We start from the raw sequence: 16,597 nt of genomic DNA on the forward strand, positions 1-16,597 counted from the left end.
CATCTCTTTGCAATTGTAAATAACGCTGCTATAAACATTGGTGTGTTTCTTCATTTTTAAGACAGATTCTGCTTAGCATAGATATCATTTCATATTGCATTACTGGGTTCTATTTTCTGATATTTTAACTAAATTTCTCATCTGTATTCACAAATAATTGAAATATACCTTCCTTTTCTGTATCTAGAGGGCACGGTGTTTTTAGTACACCCCCTTCATTTTACTTCTTTCTTCTTTATAAAAAAAGTATTTCTTAATGATACAGAATAAGAGAAGCATAAAAATGTACACCCACATACCATTATTTATATTGAACAGTTTCAGTTAGCCATATCTGCTTTCTCATATTTCTTTTAAAATATATTTAAATAAGTAAGATTTCAATACTTAGCACTTCAGTAGGCATACATAAAACTAAATAAACTTCTTATTACTGCATCCATACTTGAACTACAATTATCCTACACATCTTAAGGGATTTTTTTTCTCAAACCAAGATCCAATAAAGGACTGAGAATTGCACTTAGTTATAAAGCCAGAGCCCAAGTGCAATGCACATCCATGGGAAGGCACTAGAAATGCCAGCACTTACACAACAACTTTCTCCCACCTTTTATACCAGATGGACTTTATTAACAAACAGGCATTTCAAGAAGTGGACCAGAAGGGTGATGGTTGATGTAGTCCTGGGTTCATTTACACACAGAGAATGTGGGCCATGTCTGGGTACACTGTGCATGCCCTGCCCTGCCAATTTACAGGCTCCCTTTCTGGGCCTAGAGCCTTGAGGGAAATAATCTGGGAGATTCCCAGATTTCCCAGCTACCTTCAGGAACCTGGTTCCCACTGATGAGAAAGTAGATGTTAAGGCCGAGACAAGGGAGGGAGAGACCTACAGAATTAGTGTGTGCAGGCAACCCTGGAGGGTGTGCTAGAAGATGCCATGATGAGACCCCAGGTGCTTGTGTGCAAGGCCCAAGGGGGAGGGTGGTGGGGCAGGGGTCCAGCATGGACTATGCAGATGTGGATTCCACATGTTCTGCCCTTATTCTGGGCAGACTGCCTAACACTGCATCCCCAGGAGGAGGGAACATATGCATGTGTGATATTGTGCTGCATCATCTGTGGACAGGGCAGGGCTGCTGGGGAGAATGCATGTGCTAAATGTGTCTAACATCACTGTGGGGGCCTGGGCTTGTGCTTTTAAGCCTAGGATTCCTTTTCTGAGAAAGGAGAATATTCATACTTCTTCGTGGGGGTGCTTATAAAACTGAAAAAGACGCAGTAAGGTCTGTATAGCTATGCCCTAAAGTGGTATAAAATAAGGATCAGAAATGCAAATTAAATGCAGATTAACTAATTAAATTGAAATACAAGTAAGAGCCAATTCAGAACAGTGAAGTAATATTCTCAGGTAGCACAACCAAGCCATTGAGGGCAGTAGGATTAACATCTGTGTCTGTTTTGCTCCAATTCTCTTAACTCCTTCTAACTATCTACTGAAAATCCAATATCATGTATTTTTCCCAGCGTTTTGCACAGTGAGATGACCCAAGATCTGTAAAGAAATAGCTGTGAATCATGCATGGTGTTTATTGTACCTTAAGCCAATTTCTAAGGTTTCTTGATCTTTCCTCAGAGTTCTTGAATCAAACTAGCTCCTGGGCTCCTCTCACCCTGTCTAGTTTGTGCATTCAGTGACCCAGTTTGGGTTTATAGAATATGCACTGCAAGATTCTATGGGAGAATGAGTACTAAGAGCTGCATATTTGGGGTCCAGCGTGATGGTAAATGTGGATTTAAAAATATATATTTTTATTGAAGAAACATAACACCATATAAACATGAACATTCTTAATGTATGAACATGAACATTCTTAACATATAAATGTGAATATTTTTAACATATAAACATTTCATTATTGGTATATAATCAGTGGCTCACAATATGATCATATAATTGTATATTCATCACCATGATCATTTCTTAAAATATTTGCATTACTCCAGAAAAAAGAAATAAAGAGTAAAAAGAAAATACTCATACATAGCATACCCCTAACCCCTCCCTCTCATTGACCACTAGTATTTCCATCTACCCAAATATATTTTAAACTTTGTTCTCCCTATATTTTTCTATACCCCTTACTGCTCCCTTTCATTGATCACTAATATTTCAATCTACTCAATTTATTTTAACATTTTCCCCTTATTATTTATTTATTTTTAATCCATATGTTTTAGTCATCTGTCCATACCATAGATAAAAGGAGCATCAGACACAAGGTTTTCACAATCCAGTCACATTGTGAAAGCTATATCATTATACAATCATCAAGAAACATGGCTGCTGGAACACAGCTCTACAATATCAGGTACTTCCCTCCATCTCTCTAATATACCTTCAACTAAAAATGGATATCTATATAATGTGTAAGAATAACCTCCAGGGTAACCTCTACTCTGTTTGAAATCTCTCAGCCACTGACATTTTATTTTGTCTCATTTCTCTCTTCCTCTTTTAGTCAAGAAGGTTTTCCCAATCCCTTGATGCTGAGTCGCAGCTCATTGTAGTATTTCTGTTCCATGTTGCCAGGGAGGTTTACACTCCTGGGAGTCATGTCCCATGTAGAGAGGAGGAGGGAAGTGAGTTTGCTTGCCATGTTGGCTGAGAGAGAGAGGCCACATCTGAGTAGCAAAATAAGTTCTTAGAGGATAACTGTTTAGGCCTAATTTCAAGTAGACTTAGCCTATCTTTTGCAGGAATAAGTTTCATATGAACAAATCCCAAGATTGAGGGCTCAGTCTATTGATTTGGTTGTCTCCACTGCTTGTGAGAATATCAGGAATTCTTCAAATGGGGAAGTTGAATTTTCCCCCTTTCTTGCCATTCCCCCAAGGGAACTTTGCAAATGCTTCTTTATTCACTGCTCAAATCATTCTGGGATTTGTTGGGGTATCACACTGGACAAACCTACAAAATCTCATGACCTGTTCAAGGTTCCATGTACTTATGGTTTTCAATTAACCTGTCCATATAAGTTATATTAGGAAATACACCAGTCAAAATATAAATTTTGTACCAAACAACTTTTTTTTTGCATGGTCAGGCACCAAGAATCGAACCTGGGTCTGCAGCATGGCAGATGAGAACTCTCCCTGCTGAGCCACCATCACCCACCCCAAATAAACGTTTTTTGCTTTAGTCTCACACAGAAGTTAAAGTTTTAAAATATGAATAACCACCTAACTAAATGTGAATTTGCGCTTTTGTCCCAAGTGCTGATCCCTGTGGAACAAATCAAATCCTATGAAGTGAGAGGGATGGAACCACTGAAACAAAATCCCACTGGGAAGAGAAACTGCAGCATTTACACTCTGCAGAGTTTCAGAGCAGAGACACAGTCCCAGAAAGGAGTAGATCCTGAAGTTGCAGGGCCAAGCAATTCTTTATCCCCTAGGTGAGTAAGATGTTACTATGTTCATAAGTCATCAATGTCTGTGACATTGAACTTTTTGGGTAAATTTCAGAAACTGGAGGACAAAAGGCAGGTTGCAAAGGAAATGTGATTTCACTGGGGAATTGTAACAGCATGGTCTGGGGAAAGAGATCATTAGTCTGAGGAAATTCTATCTGTAGCCTTTTCTAAAAAGCCCCACCTTCCTTGGTCTACCTTCATTATTTCCAGAATCTGGCTGCTTTTACATCATGTCTATCAGCATATGGGGAATCTAGAGATAAGCTTAAAAGCCTCTTCAGGAAAACTGCAACACAATTTTACTGTTCTTGCCTGAAAACACATATACCTTTTTTTTGAGCTTTCTGTGAATTCTTTTCTCTCCCTGTATAAATAATTTCACTTAGAACCTGGAAAACCAATATAGCTTATTTTCTACAACATTTGCATTGTGAAAGGCATACTGTAATTATTATCTCCAGAAAACATGATCCTAAATAGTTCTGGTGAGAAGGTGATTTTTTTGCAGGTGCATCATCAAGGAATTGGAGGAAATTTTTCCAAGACCAGTTAGGAATGGGAAGGGTGGTTTGGGCTTTTATAACCCCAAACAGACAAAGAAATGGCAAAAGTCTAGAAGAAAGCAGTAAAACATTTTAAAAACTAAGTAAAAGTCACAGGATTCATAAAAATTGAGTAAGCATTGCTTGTTTCATTTTGTTTGGGCAGCACATCTTGTTATCTAGTAGCTCTTCTTTCTTTGTTGACTATTCAGGCCTTTGATCTTGTCCTTCAAGAGGAGGAAGGTCCTGATATGAGGTCATGTGATGTTTCATATGACATTTCATTCCTGCAAGCAGAACAAGCAAGAAACGTGTTTCTTTTCTCAAAACAGAGAGTAAACTTTCTTTTTATTGAGATTAGACCAATAGCAGACTACTTCAATAAAGGCTTTTATGCTTAAAATAATTTAAGGCTGCTTGCATGAAGTGATTGTACCAAACAATTTTTTAGCTAATAAAGACTAAGTGTTTTCCAGCTAAAGGATAATTTTGAGTATTTTTATTTGTCCAGGTGTCATAATTTTAAATTTTATTTTAAATTAGTACATTTTTGAGATAGAATATACATACCACGAAATTCACCCATTTTACAATTCACACTACAATGTTGTGCAGCTATCATCATAATCTTACTTTTAGAACATTTTTATCATTCCCCCCAAAAAACCTCTTGCCATTAGCAGTCACTCCTCATCCCATCCCCCCACCTCTCACTCTTTCCTAACCCTAATCTAAATATAAAAATAGGATCATACTATATGTGATCTTTTTGACTGGTCTCTTTCATGTATATATGTTTTTTATATCCACATTACAACATGGTTCAGTACTTTACTCCCTTTTATTAGACTGGAGAAATGTGTTTGGGAAAGGAAGACCACAAAGGTAAGATTTCACTTTCATCATGTCAACTCTACATACTATCAGTAGGACTCATCACTGTTGATGTTGACTTCGTTCACCCAGCTGTGATAATATTTGTCAGGTTTCTCCATGCTAAAGTTATTCATTTTTCCCCCTTTCCATACTGCACTCTTTGGAAAGAATTGGCAGTGTACAGCACATGTACAGGGGTGTATCTGCAAAATTTATTTGGAGTTCTGTATGGGAGATGTCTCTCTTCTTCATTTGTTAATTTATTTATGCTATTATTGACTCACAGATAGTTTATACCAGTATTGTATATTTTTGCTCAAGTTGTTCCAGTTTTGGTGATTGGGAGCTCTTTTGGGTGACTATCCTTTGAAGTACTCCCAATATTGTAGGATTTTTTTCTTTTGGGTACTTTCTTCCTTCCTAATGGTACAAGATGCTTATTGTCCATCTCTATATCTTTCTGCTGTTGTCTATTCAGATCTTTAGCCCCTCCTGTAGTAGTCTGTTAAAGTTATTTTCTTAATGCTTGCTTTGGGATTACAATATATATCTTAATAGATTCTGCTTCAGATTTATACGAATTTAATTTCAGTAAGACATGGAAACTTTGCTGCAGTATAACTCCATTCTTTTCCCCTTTTGATATTTCCATGTTACAAATATATGATTTGTATGTTCTTTTTATTTGTATATTACAAATCAAAGGATAGAATAGTATAATTACTGTTCTATACAATTTTATATCCATTAAGGAAGCTAAGAAGAAAAAAGAGAAAATATATTAACATTTTATTTATATTAATCTGCTTATTCATGCTTTGTAGTTTGTCATTTCTTCCTGTGGATTTGAGTACTGTCTATTTTATTTTATTTATTTATTTTTTTAGTACTATCTATTTTAATTTCCTTACTCCATTTTTGCTTTATTATCCCACCCCATCTTTGTGAGATTATTTTAAAATTTATTTTTTATGTTATAGGCCCAATTTAAGGATGGAGCTTTATGCATATTATTTTATGTAACTATTTTTAAGCAGTTTTATTGAGATATATTCACATACCATACGTTCCATCCAAAGTGTGCAGTCAGTAGCTTTTAATATAGTCAGAGTATTTTCCCCATAAACCACTGTTATCAGCACCTTATAATAGTATCATACATTTGTTATAATTCATGAAAGAACATTCTTATATACATGCTAATAATCACAGTCCATCATCCACAACAGAAATGAACTCAAAATGAAATAAATGTGTTCTACAGTTCTATGTATTTTCTGACGTTCCTCCCAATAATATATGCAACCCAAAATTTGTCCTTTCATACACATTCACAATCATAATTTGATTCTGTTAATTACACTTGCACTTAAGTACTGCCATTGTTAGTATCATTTCCAAACCTTTACAATCAACCTAAATAGAAATTCTGCACAAATTTTACATCAGCTCCCCATTCTTTACTCTCATTCTATCCCCTGGTATAGTCGAACTCTATGAGTATGCTTATTATAATTAGTTCTGATCAGTGAGATCACACAATAGTTGTCTTCTGTCTGGCTTATTTCACTCAGCATAATGTCTTCAAAGTTCACCCATGTTGTTCATTCCTTCTTACAGATGAATAATATTCCATCATGTGTATTGGCAATTATGAACAATGCCACCATAAACATTGGTGTGAAAATGTCTGAGTCCCTGCTTTCAGTTCTTCTTGGTATATACCTAGGAGTGGACTTTCCAGGTCATATGGCATTACTATACTTAGCTCCCTGAGGAACTGCCAAACTGTCTTCCAGTGGCTGCGCCATTTTACATTCTCACCAGAAGTGAGTGTTCCTATTTTTGCATATCCTCTCCAACACTTGCAGCTTTCTTTTTTAAAAAATAGGGGCCATTCTAGTAGGTTTGAAATTTTATCTCATTGTGGTTTTGAGTTGCATTTCCCTAATGGCTGGTGGTGCTGGACATCTCTTTTTTAATTAAAAAAAAATTTTTTATCATGTGTAACCACATACAAACACAACATTCTTACCATATGATCATTCCATTCTTGTAATATAATCAATAACTCACAATATCATCACAGAGTTATATATTCATTAACATGATCATTTCTTTTTTAAAATTTTTACGAAGAAACCAATCAACATACAATATGAACATTCTTTATCACATAGTTGTATATTCATCATCATGATCATTTCTTAGAACATTTGCATCAATTCAGAAAAAAAGAAAACAGAAAAAAATTCATACATACCGTACCCCTTATCCCTCCCTTTCATTGATCGGTAGCATTTCAATCTACTAAATTTATTTTAACATTTGTGTTCCCCCAATTATTTATTTATTTTTAATCCATATGTTTTACTCATCTGTTGATAAGGTAGATAAAAGGAGTATCAGACACAAGATTTTCACAATTACAGTCACGTTGCAAAAGGTATGTCATTATACAGTCATCTTCAAGAAGCATGGCTACTGGAGAACAGCTCTACATTTTCAGGCAGTTCCCTCCAGCCTCTCCATTACACCTTAACTAAATAGGTGATATTTATTTAATGTGCAAGAATAACCTCTAGGATAACCTCTTGATTCTGTTTGGAATCTCTCAGCCGTTGACACTTTACTTGTCTCATTTTGCTCTTCCTCCGTTTGGTTGAGAAGGTTTTCTCAATCCCTTGATGCTGAGTTCCAGCTCATTCTAGGATTTCTGTTCCACGTTCCAGGAAGGTCCACCCCTGGGAGTCATGCCCAACATAGAGAGGGGGAGGGCAGTGAGTTTGCTCATCTTGTTGGCTGAGAGAGAGAGGCCACATCTGAGCAACAGAAGAGGTTCTCTTGGGGGTGACTCTTAGGCCTAATTTTAAGTAAGCTTAGCCTATCTTTTGTTGGGTTAAGTTTCATATGACAAACCCCAAGATTGGAAGTGGTGTTGAGCATCTTTGCATGTGCTTTTTAGCTATTTATATTTCCTCTTTGGAAGAATGTCTATTCAAGTCTTTTGCTGCTTTTTAAAAACTGGGTTACTTATTTTTTTATTGTTGAGTTATAAGATTGTTTTGTATATTCTGGATATTAAGCCTTTATAGTATATGGGGTTTCCAAATATTTTCTCTTATTGGGTAGGTTGCCTTTTCATTTTCTTGACAAAGTCCTTTGAAGTACAAAAGTTTTAAATTTTGTGGAGGTCCCATTTATCTATTGTTGCTTGTGTTTCAGGTCTAAAGTGTAAGAAACCATTACCTACCACAAGATTGTGAAGATGCTTCCTGATTTTCTCTAGGAGTTTTATGGTCTTGGTTCTTATACTTAGGTCTTTGATCCATTTTGAGATAATTATTGTATAAGGTGTGCAATAGGAGTCCTGTTTCATTCTTTTGCTTATGGATGTCCAGTTGTTCCAGCACCATTTGTTGAAGAGACTGTTCTATCCAATATCAGTGGAATGATAGCCTTATCAGATATCAGTCAGTCATAGATGTGAGGGTATATTTCTGAACTCCCAATTTGATAACGGTGGTCAATATGTTCATTTATTTCTGCTCTAATCTTTGTTATATCATTCCTTCTTCTTGTATTCAAATTAGTTTGCACCTCTTATTCTGGTTCCTAAAGGAATGCAGTTGGGTCTTTGGTTTAGCTCTTTCTTTTTGAATGTCAGCATTTAGGGCTATAAGTTTCTCTCTCAGCACTGCCTTCACTGCATCCTATAAGTTTTGGAATGTTGTATTATCCTTTTCATTCATCTTAAGACACTGATTTCTCTTGCAACTTGTTCTTTGACCCACTGATTGTTTAAAAGTGTGTTGTTTAAATTTTGTGTATCTGTGGATCTTCCTGTTCTCAACCTGTTTTTGTTTTTGTTTTTGTTTTGTGTGCTGTATGGCGGGGATCACATTTCATTCTTTTTCCATGTGAGTATCCTATTCTTGCAGCACCATTTGTTGAATTTTTGTTTGTTTGATTTTTCTTTGTTTGTTAGCTTGTTTGTTTTTTTGAAAGTGCATGGGCCAGGAATTGAACCTGTGTCTCCTGCATGGTAGGCAAGAATTCTACCACTGAACTACCCTCACACCCCCCTCTCCACCTGTTTTTTTATTTCTAGCTACATTATATTAGGGTTAGAGAAGGTACTTTGCATAATTTCAATCTCATTAAATTTTAAGATGTGTTTTGTGACCCAACATTTTGTTTATCCTGGAGAATGATTTATGAGCACTTGAAAACAATGTATATTCTGTTTTGGGGTACAATGATCTATATATGTCTGTTAGGTCTAGTTCATTTATTATATTATTCAAATTCTCTGTTTCCATATTGATCTTCTGTCTAGATGTATTTGACAGTGATGTATTGAAATCTCCCACTATTATTATAGAGGCATCTATTTCTCCCTTCAGTTTTGCCAGTGTTTGCCCCACATATTTGGGGGCATTATGGTTAGGTGCACATATGTTTATGGTTGTTATTTCTTCATGATGGATTGCCTCTTTTATTAATATATAATGTCCTTCATTGTCTTGTATAACAGTTTTGTATTTAAAGTCTGTTTTGTCTGATATTAGTATTAGTACCCCAGCTCTTTTTTGGTTACTGTTTGCATGGAATATCTCTTTTCAGCCTTTCATTTTCAACCTATTTGTGTCTTTAGGTCTAAGGTGAGTTTCTTATAGATATCATATTGTTGAATCATACTTTTTTTTATCCATTGTGCCAATCTGTGTCTGATTAGGGAGTTTAATCCATTCACATTTGCTATTATTACAGTAAAGGTGATACTTCAACATTTTAACTTTGTTTTTTAAACTTTTTTATTGTGAACTATAACATATATACAAAAAAGCAATACATTTTGAAATACATTATGACAAGTAGTTATAGTACAGATTTCAGAGTTTGGTATAGGTTATAGTTCTGCAATTTCAGGTTTTTCCTTCTAGGTGCTCAAGACCCTGGAGACTAAAAGAAATATCAGCGTAATGATTCAGCAGTCATATTTGTTTGTTAAATCCTATGTTTTTTCTTATAACTCCTCCTTCTCCTTTATTCATTCTCCCAGTCTTTAGAGGCATTTGGCCTATTCCCATTCTAACTTTTTCATGTTGAAATTGGGTGTCAATAATATGGGATAGGATGATAGAATAAATTGATATTATGGAGGGCTTGCTCCTCTGTGTTTCAGAACTTATCTGGCCTAGGAACCATCTAGAGGTTGTAGGTTTCTTGGAAGTAAACTTAGTGTGTGAAACTTTTGTAGAATCTCAGATGTATCCCTAGGTGTTCTTTAGGGTTAATAGGAATGGTTTTAATTGGAGTTTGATAAACCGTGGTAATTGTTAATATCTCAGTGAAGCTTGTGTAAGAGTACCCTCCAGAATAGCTTCTTGACTCTATTTAAACTCTCTTAGCCACTGATACCTCATTTTGTTATGCTTCTTTTCCCCCTTTTGGTTAGCCAGGACCAGGTTCATCCCTGGGAGTCATGTCCCATGTCGCAAAGGAGACTTTCACATTCCCTTGTATGTCACATCCCACATAGAGGGGAGGGTAATGGTTTTCCTTGCAGAGTTGGGCTTAGAGAGAGAGAGGCCATGTTCTAGTTTGCTAGCTGCTGGAATGCAACATACCAGAAATGGAATGGCTTTTAAAAGGGAATTCCCTTTTAAAACTAGCAACTACTAAGTTGCTAGTTTACAGTTCTAAGGCTGAGAAAATTACCCAATTAAAACAAGTCTATAGAAATGTCCAGTCAAAGGCATCCATCCAGGGAAAGATACCTTGGTTCAAGAAGGCCGATGAAGTTCAGGGTTTCTCTCTGAAGTGAGAAGACACATGACCAACACATTCAGGGCTTCTATCTCCACTGAAAGGGCACACAGTGAACATGGTGTCATCTGCTAGCTTTCTCTCCTGGCTTCTGGTTTCATGAAGCTCCCTGGGAGGTATTATTCATCTTCATCTCCAAAGGTCACTGGCTCATGGACTCTCTGCTTCGTGGTGCTGCAGCATTCTCTGCTCTCTCTGAATCTCCTTCATTCTCCAAAATGTTTCCTCTTTTATAGGACTCCAGAAATTTATCAAAACCCATCCAAATGGGTGGAGACACATCTCTCCTAATCCAGTTTAAACAACCACTCTTGATTGGGATACATCTCCAGGGAGATTATCTAATTACAGAATCAAACATACAGTATTGAATATGGGATTATTCTGCCATTATGAAATGGAATTTTAATTAAAATTTGGCTTTTCTAGGATCCATATATCCTTTCAAACCAGCACAGGCCACATCTGAGCAACAGAAGAGGTTCCCCGGAAGTAACTCTTAGGCATAAATATAGGTAGGCTTAGCTTCTTTGCTACAGAAGTGAGCTTCATAAGAGTAAGCCCAAAGATTGAGGGTTTCTTCTATTGACTCACAAGTCCGTAATGTTTGAGACAGTATAAGTGGTTTTCCTGGTGATAAAGTTTAATAGTTTCATATTCTTTTCTCCAGTTCCTCAAGGGACTTTGCCAATACTTTTTAAGTGTCTACCCAACATACTCTGGGATGTACCCAGGTATTACATTAAGCTAAACTGAATCACAAGCCCTTATACCCATTCATGTGTTTGGGTTGTTTAAATGAGCTATCCAGACAGGGTGAGTTAGATTATGTGCTACAGAAAATTTAGGTTTTGGACAAAATAAACTTCTCTTCCTTCAGTCTCATATAGTAGGTGAAGTTCTAAAATACAGATGCCACCCTTACCCCTGTATTCTGATTTATCTTAGTTCCAACCAGATTGGGTTTGTTCTTACCTCTAATTGAAGCCTGGTATCTTTTTTGGTTTAACAGTTATATGTAGCGAAACTGACTTTCAGAGCTGTGAAACTCCAACTCTGAGTCTTAGGTGTCATATAGTAGAGTTCCAGGGAGATACTTTATGTTTATATGTCCAATACATATATAGTACAGCATCTCAAAATCTAAGCCTACCATTTACAGTTCCAAACTAAATGTCACTGCATTATACAAGCTTATAATCTAGGCCCCAGTTTTCTTACAAGTATTTCCTAAAAAAGGAATACAATATTTGTTTTTTTGTTTCTAGCTTATTTTGCACCACAATGTCCCTGAAGTTCATTCACCTCATTGTATGCCTCACAACTTTGTTCCATTCTGTAGCCACACAATACTCCATCATATGTATATTCCACAGTTTGCCATTCTACTTCTCAGTCAGTGTGTCTCTTTCAGTCACCTCTATCAATTGGGCATTATGGATAATCTCCAGAGTAAACAGTCCAGGTCTCACATTATACTTATTTGTACACTCATCAAAACTCTCCATTTTAGATCCTGAAAGAGAAAAATAACCAATAAACATAACCTCACTACATAGAAAATCCAAACCTCCCCTTAACTCTTGTCCTTATCCCCAATTATTTGACACTCGTATTGCTATGGTACTGTTGATGTTTTCCTGTTAAATACAGCACATATTATGCAATGATAATTTTCCCCCATACTCCTCTATTATTGATTCTTTGTACAAGAGCCATACCTTTGAAGTAGCTCATAGAAGAATTTATTTATATTTATAGGGTTAATTGGTGGGATACATGGCTCTGTACAACCCCTTTTAATAATGGTCACCTTTAATAGACCAATATTATTTATAAATCCATTAATGAACTGCCTGCTCTACTGTTCATTTCTTCATTTACACTTAGCCTCATGAGCTAACAGATCATCCATCTCTAGCTTCTGTGTATCTCTAGGTCCCCTATATACTACATTATAAGCCTTTGAGTTTACCTTTACCAAGAGCATAACAGCACAATCATATGGTATATGTCCTTTTGTGTCTGACTTATTTCACTCAGCATCATGTCCTCAAGGTTCATCCATGTTATCATATGCTTCAAGATGTCATTTAGTCTTAACTGCAACATAATATTCCATTGGTAGTATGTATGTACCACATTTTGTTTATCCCCTCATCTGTTGATGGACACTTGGAGTGTTTATATCTTTTTGGCAGTTGTGAATAATGCATCTATGTACATCAGTGTGCAAATAGTTTGTGTCACTGCTTTCAGCCCTTCTGGATATATACCGAGTAGTGGTATTGCTGGGTCATAGGCAACTCAATACTTAGTTTTCTAAGGAACTGCCAAGCTGTCTTCAATAGTGGCTGTACCATTTACATTTCCACCAACAGTGAATGTGTTCCAATTTTTCCACATCCTTTCCAATCTTTGTAGTTTCCATTTATTTAATAGTAGCCATTCTTATAGGTGTGAGGTGATATCTCATTGTAGTCTTGATCTGCATTTTCCTTATAGGTAATGAAAATGAACATCTCTTTATGTGCTTTTTAGTCATCTGTGTTTGCTCTTTGGAAAAATGTGTATTTGTATCTTTAGCCCATTTTATAATTGGGTTGTTTGTTCTTTTACTGCTGAGTTGTATGATTTCTTATTTATACAGAATATAAAACCTTTATCCAATGTGCTGGTTTGAAAGGATTTATGTACCCTAGAAAAGCCATGTTTTAGTCCCAATCCCATTTTGTAAAGGCAGCTGTTTCTTCTGATCACTATTCACTGCTGTATGTTGGAACCTTTAATTAGATTATCTCCATGGAGATATGAATCAGTTGTGGGTATTAAACTTGAATAGATGGAGACATGTCTGCAGCCATCCTACGTGGGTCTTGGTTAGTTTACTGGAATCCTATAAAAGAGGAGACATTTCTGAAAGAATCCTTTTTAAGGACAGGAGAGCCACAGAACCATGACAGAAGGAAGAGAGAACCACAGAATCCACCAGTCAGTAACCTTTGGAGATGAAGGAGAAAAATGCTTCCCAGGGAGGTTCATGAAGCAAGAGGCCTGGAAAGAAAGCTAGAAGATGCTGCTGTGTTCACCATGTGCCCTTCCAGCTAAGAAAGAAACACTGAGCATCACTGGCCTTCTTGAACCAAGGTATCTTTCCATGGTTGTCTTAGATTGGATATTTCTGTAGACTTGTTTTAATTTGGACAATTTCACAGCCTTAGAACTGTAAACTAGCAATTTATTAAATTAAAAAAAAGCTATTCCATTTCCGGTATATTGCATTCCAGGAGCTAGCAAACTAAAACATCTGATATGTGATTTGTAAATATTTTCTCACATTTAGTTGGCTGCATCTTCACCCTTATGAAAAAGTCCTTTGAGGTACAGAAGCTTTTTATTTTGAGGAATTCCTATTTATCTATTTTCTATATCTATCAGCGGCATATGACTTATTTCTTCTTGGTGAATTGTCCCTTTTATTAATATGTAGTGGCCTTCCTTGGCCCTTATGAAATATTTGCATTTAAAGCCTATTTTGTCTGCTCTTAGCATAGCTACTCCTGCTTTCTTTTGGTTAAGTATTCATGGAACAACTTCTTCCATCTTTTCAATTTCAGTCTATTTGTATCCTTGGGTCTAAGATGAATACCTTATAAGCAGCATATAGATGGATCATATTTCCTAATCCATTCTGCAAATCTTTCTTTCAATTGATGATGTTAGTCTATTAACATTCTAAGTTATAACTGTAAATATATTTCTTGAATCTATTGTATTTTCCTTTGGCTTTTATTTGTCAGAGCTATATTCTTCTCCCATTCTCTTTTTATCCTTTTAGTCACCCTTACTGGTACTTTTCAATTCTGTGCCCATCTGCAGATTTCCCCATCCTTTTTCTTTTTTGTCAGCCAACAGCACTTCCTTTATTATTTCTTTTTTAATCATTTTTTTAAGAAAACAAGCAATACACTTAGAACCACCAACAATGGATATCTTAGTTAGCTTAACCGTACGCATATTTAAATAAACTATCCATATAATCATTGTAAATCCTGTCTTGTTTGTACAGTAAGTTTCATAAACCAATTGAAAATTAAGGAAACAAGGAAAAAAACCTACAAATTCAGATAGCAAAGTTCTTGAATTCTAAGTATTCAACACTAACTTAGATACCATTTGAGCAGCTGTCAAAACTGTGAATGTTCTCAAAATATTAAGTGGAAAATTCCTACAAATATCTGCATTGCTATAGTAATGGCCTATGTTACTAAATATGTTCCTGACTTCAGGAAAATATGAAGATACAGATATTTTTGCAATTAATGTATGGAAACCTAAAAGGAATAACCACCTAAAATAGATATCTCAGTTAGTTTTATCCATATGCATATTAAAAAAAATCTAAGTAATCATCATAAAGCCTGTTTGTACAATATTTCATAAACCAATATAAACATAAAACAAGGAAGGAATAAATCTATAGATGCAGATATCAGAGTTTCTTGAATTGTAAATATTAAATGCTATCTTTTTTGTATTTTTTTATTAATTATTTTTTTAACCATAAACACAAACATTCTTGCCATATAATCATTCCATTCTACATATATAATCAGTAATTCACAATATCATCACATAGTTGCATATTCATCATCATGGTCATTTCCTAGAACATTTGCATCAATTCAGAAAAAGAAAAAAAAGACAACAGAAAAAAACTCATGCATACCATACTCCTTGCCCCTCCCTTTCATTGATCATTAGCATTTCAATCTACTAAATTTATTTTAACATTTGTTCCCCGTTATTCATTTTTAATCCATAAATTTTACTCATCTGTTGAAAAGGCAGATAAAAGGAGTAGCAGACACAAGGTTTTCACAATCACACAGTCACATTGCAAAATCTATATCATTATACAATCATCTTCAAGAAGCACAGTTACTGGAACACAGCTCTACCTTTTCAGGCAGTTTCCTTCAGCCTCTCCATTACTTCTTAGCTAACTAGGTGATACCTATTTAATGTATAAGAATAACCTCCAGGATAACCTCTCAACTCTGGAATCTCTCAGCCATTGACACTTTATTTTGTCTCATTTCGCTCTTTCCCCTTTTGGTTGACAAGGTTTTCTCAGTCCCTTGATGCTGAGTACCAGCGCATTCTAGGATTTCTGTCCCACACTGCCAGGAAGGTACACACCCCTGGGAGTCATGTCCCATGTAGAGAGGGGGAGAGCAGTGTGTTTGCTTGTGTTGGCTGAAAGAGAGGCCACATCTGAGCCACAAAAGAGGTTCTCTTGGGGGTGACTCTTAGGTCTAATTTTAAGTAGATTTAGCCTATCCTTTGTGAAGTTAAGTTTCATATGAACAAACCCCAAGATAGGGGGCTCAGCCTATTGCTTTGGTTGTCCCCACTGCTTGTGAGAATATTAAGAATTCTCTACTTGGTGAAGTTGAACTTTCCCCCTTTCTTACCATTTTCCCAAGGGGATTTTGCAAATACTTTTTTATTCACTGTTCAAATCACTCTGGGATTTATCAGGGCATCACTCTGGACAAACCTACAAAATCTCATGCCCTGCCCAGAGTTCAATGTACTTATGGCGTTCAATTAAGCTGTCCACATAAGTTATATTAGGAACTGCACTAGTCAAAATAGGAATTTTGTACCAAATAAATATTTTTTGCTTTAGTCTCACACATAATTTAAAATTTTAAAATATTAATTACCATCCATTTTCAACACCTTGCAGTATCGACATTCCTTTGTTCTTACTCATACAAAAGCATTTTTAAATTTGTATATTAAATGCTATCTTAAATACCATTTGGTTAACTATGAAAACTATGCTTTTCAAAATATCAA

The 16,597-nt window shown here is 35.8% G+C and overlaps 1 non-coding gene and 1 pseudogene across 2 annotated transcripts in view; one reads left to right on the forward strand and one right to left on the reverse strand.

Annotated features, from left to right (window-relative positions):
* The window catches only part of LOC143646846 (olfactory receptor 4C5-like), a 61,459-nt pseudogene that overhangs the window by 19,012 nt on the left and 25,850 nt on the right, over positions 1-16,597 (forward strand). Inside the window, exon 5 of the transcript XR_013157665.1 lies at positions 3,281-3,461. The product of XR_013157665.1 is annotated as an olfactory receptor 4C5-like (transcript). The remainder of the gene's footprint in view (positions 1-3,280; positions 3,462-16,597) is intronic.
* TRNAG-ACC (transfer RNA glycine (anticodon ACC)) lies at positions 8,904-8,976 on the reverse strand. The gene has a single exon. It is a non-coding gene; the product is annotated as a tRNA-Gly (tRNA).

Source organism: Tamandua tetradactyla, chromosome 9 (assembly GCF_023851605.1).
Source record: "Tamandua tetradactyla isolate mTamTet1 chromosome 9, mTamTet1.pri, whole genome shotgun sequence".
Classification (NCBI taxonomy): Eukaryota; Metazoa; Chordata; class Mammalia; order Pilosa; family Myrmecophagidae; genus Tamandua; species Tamandua tetradactyla.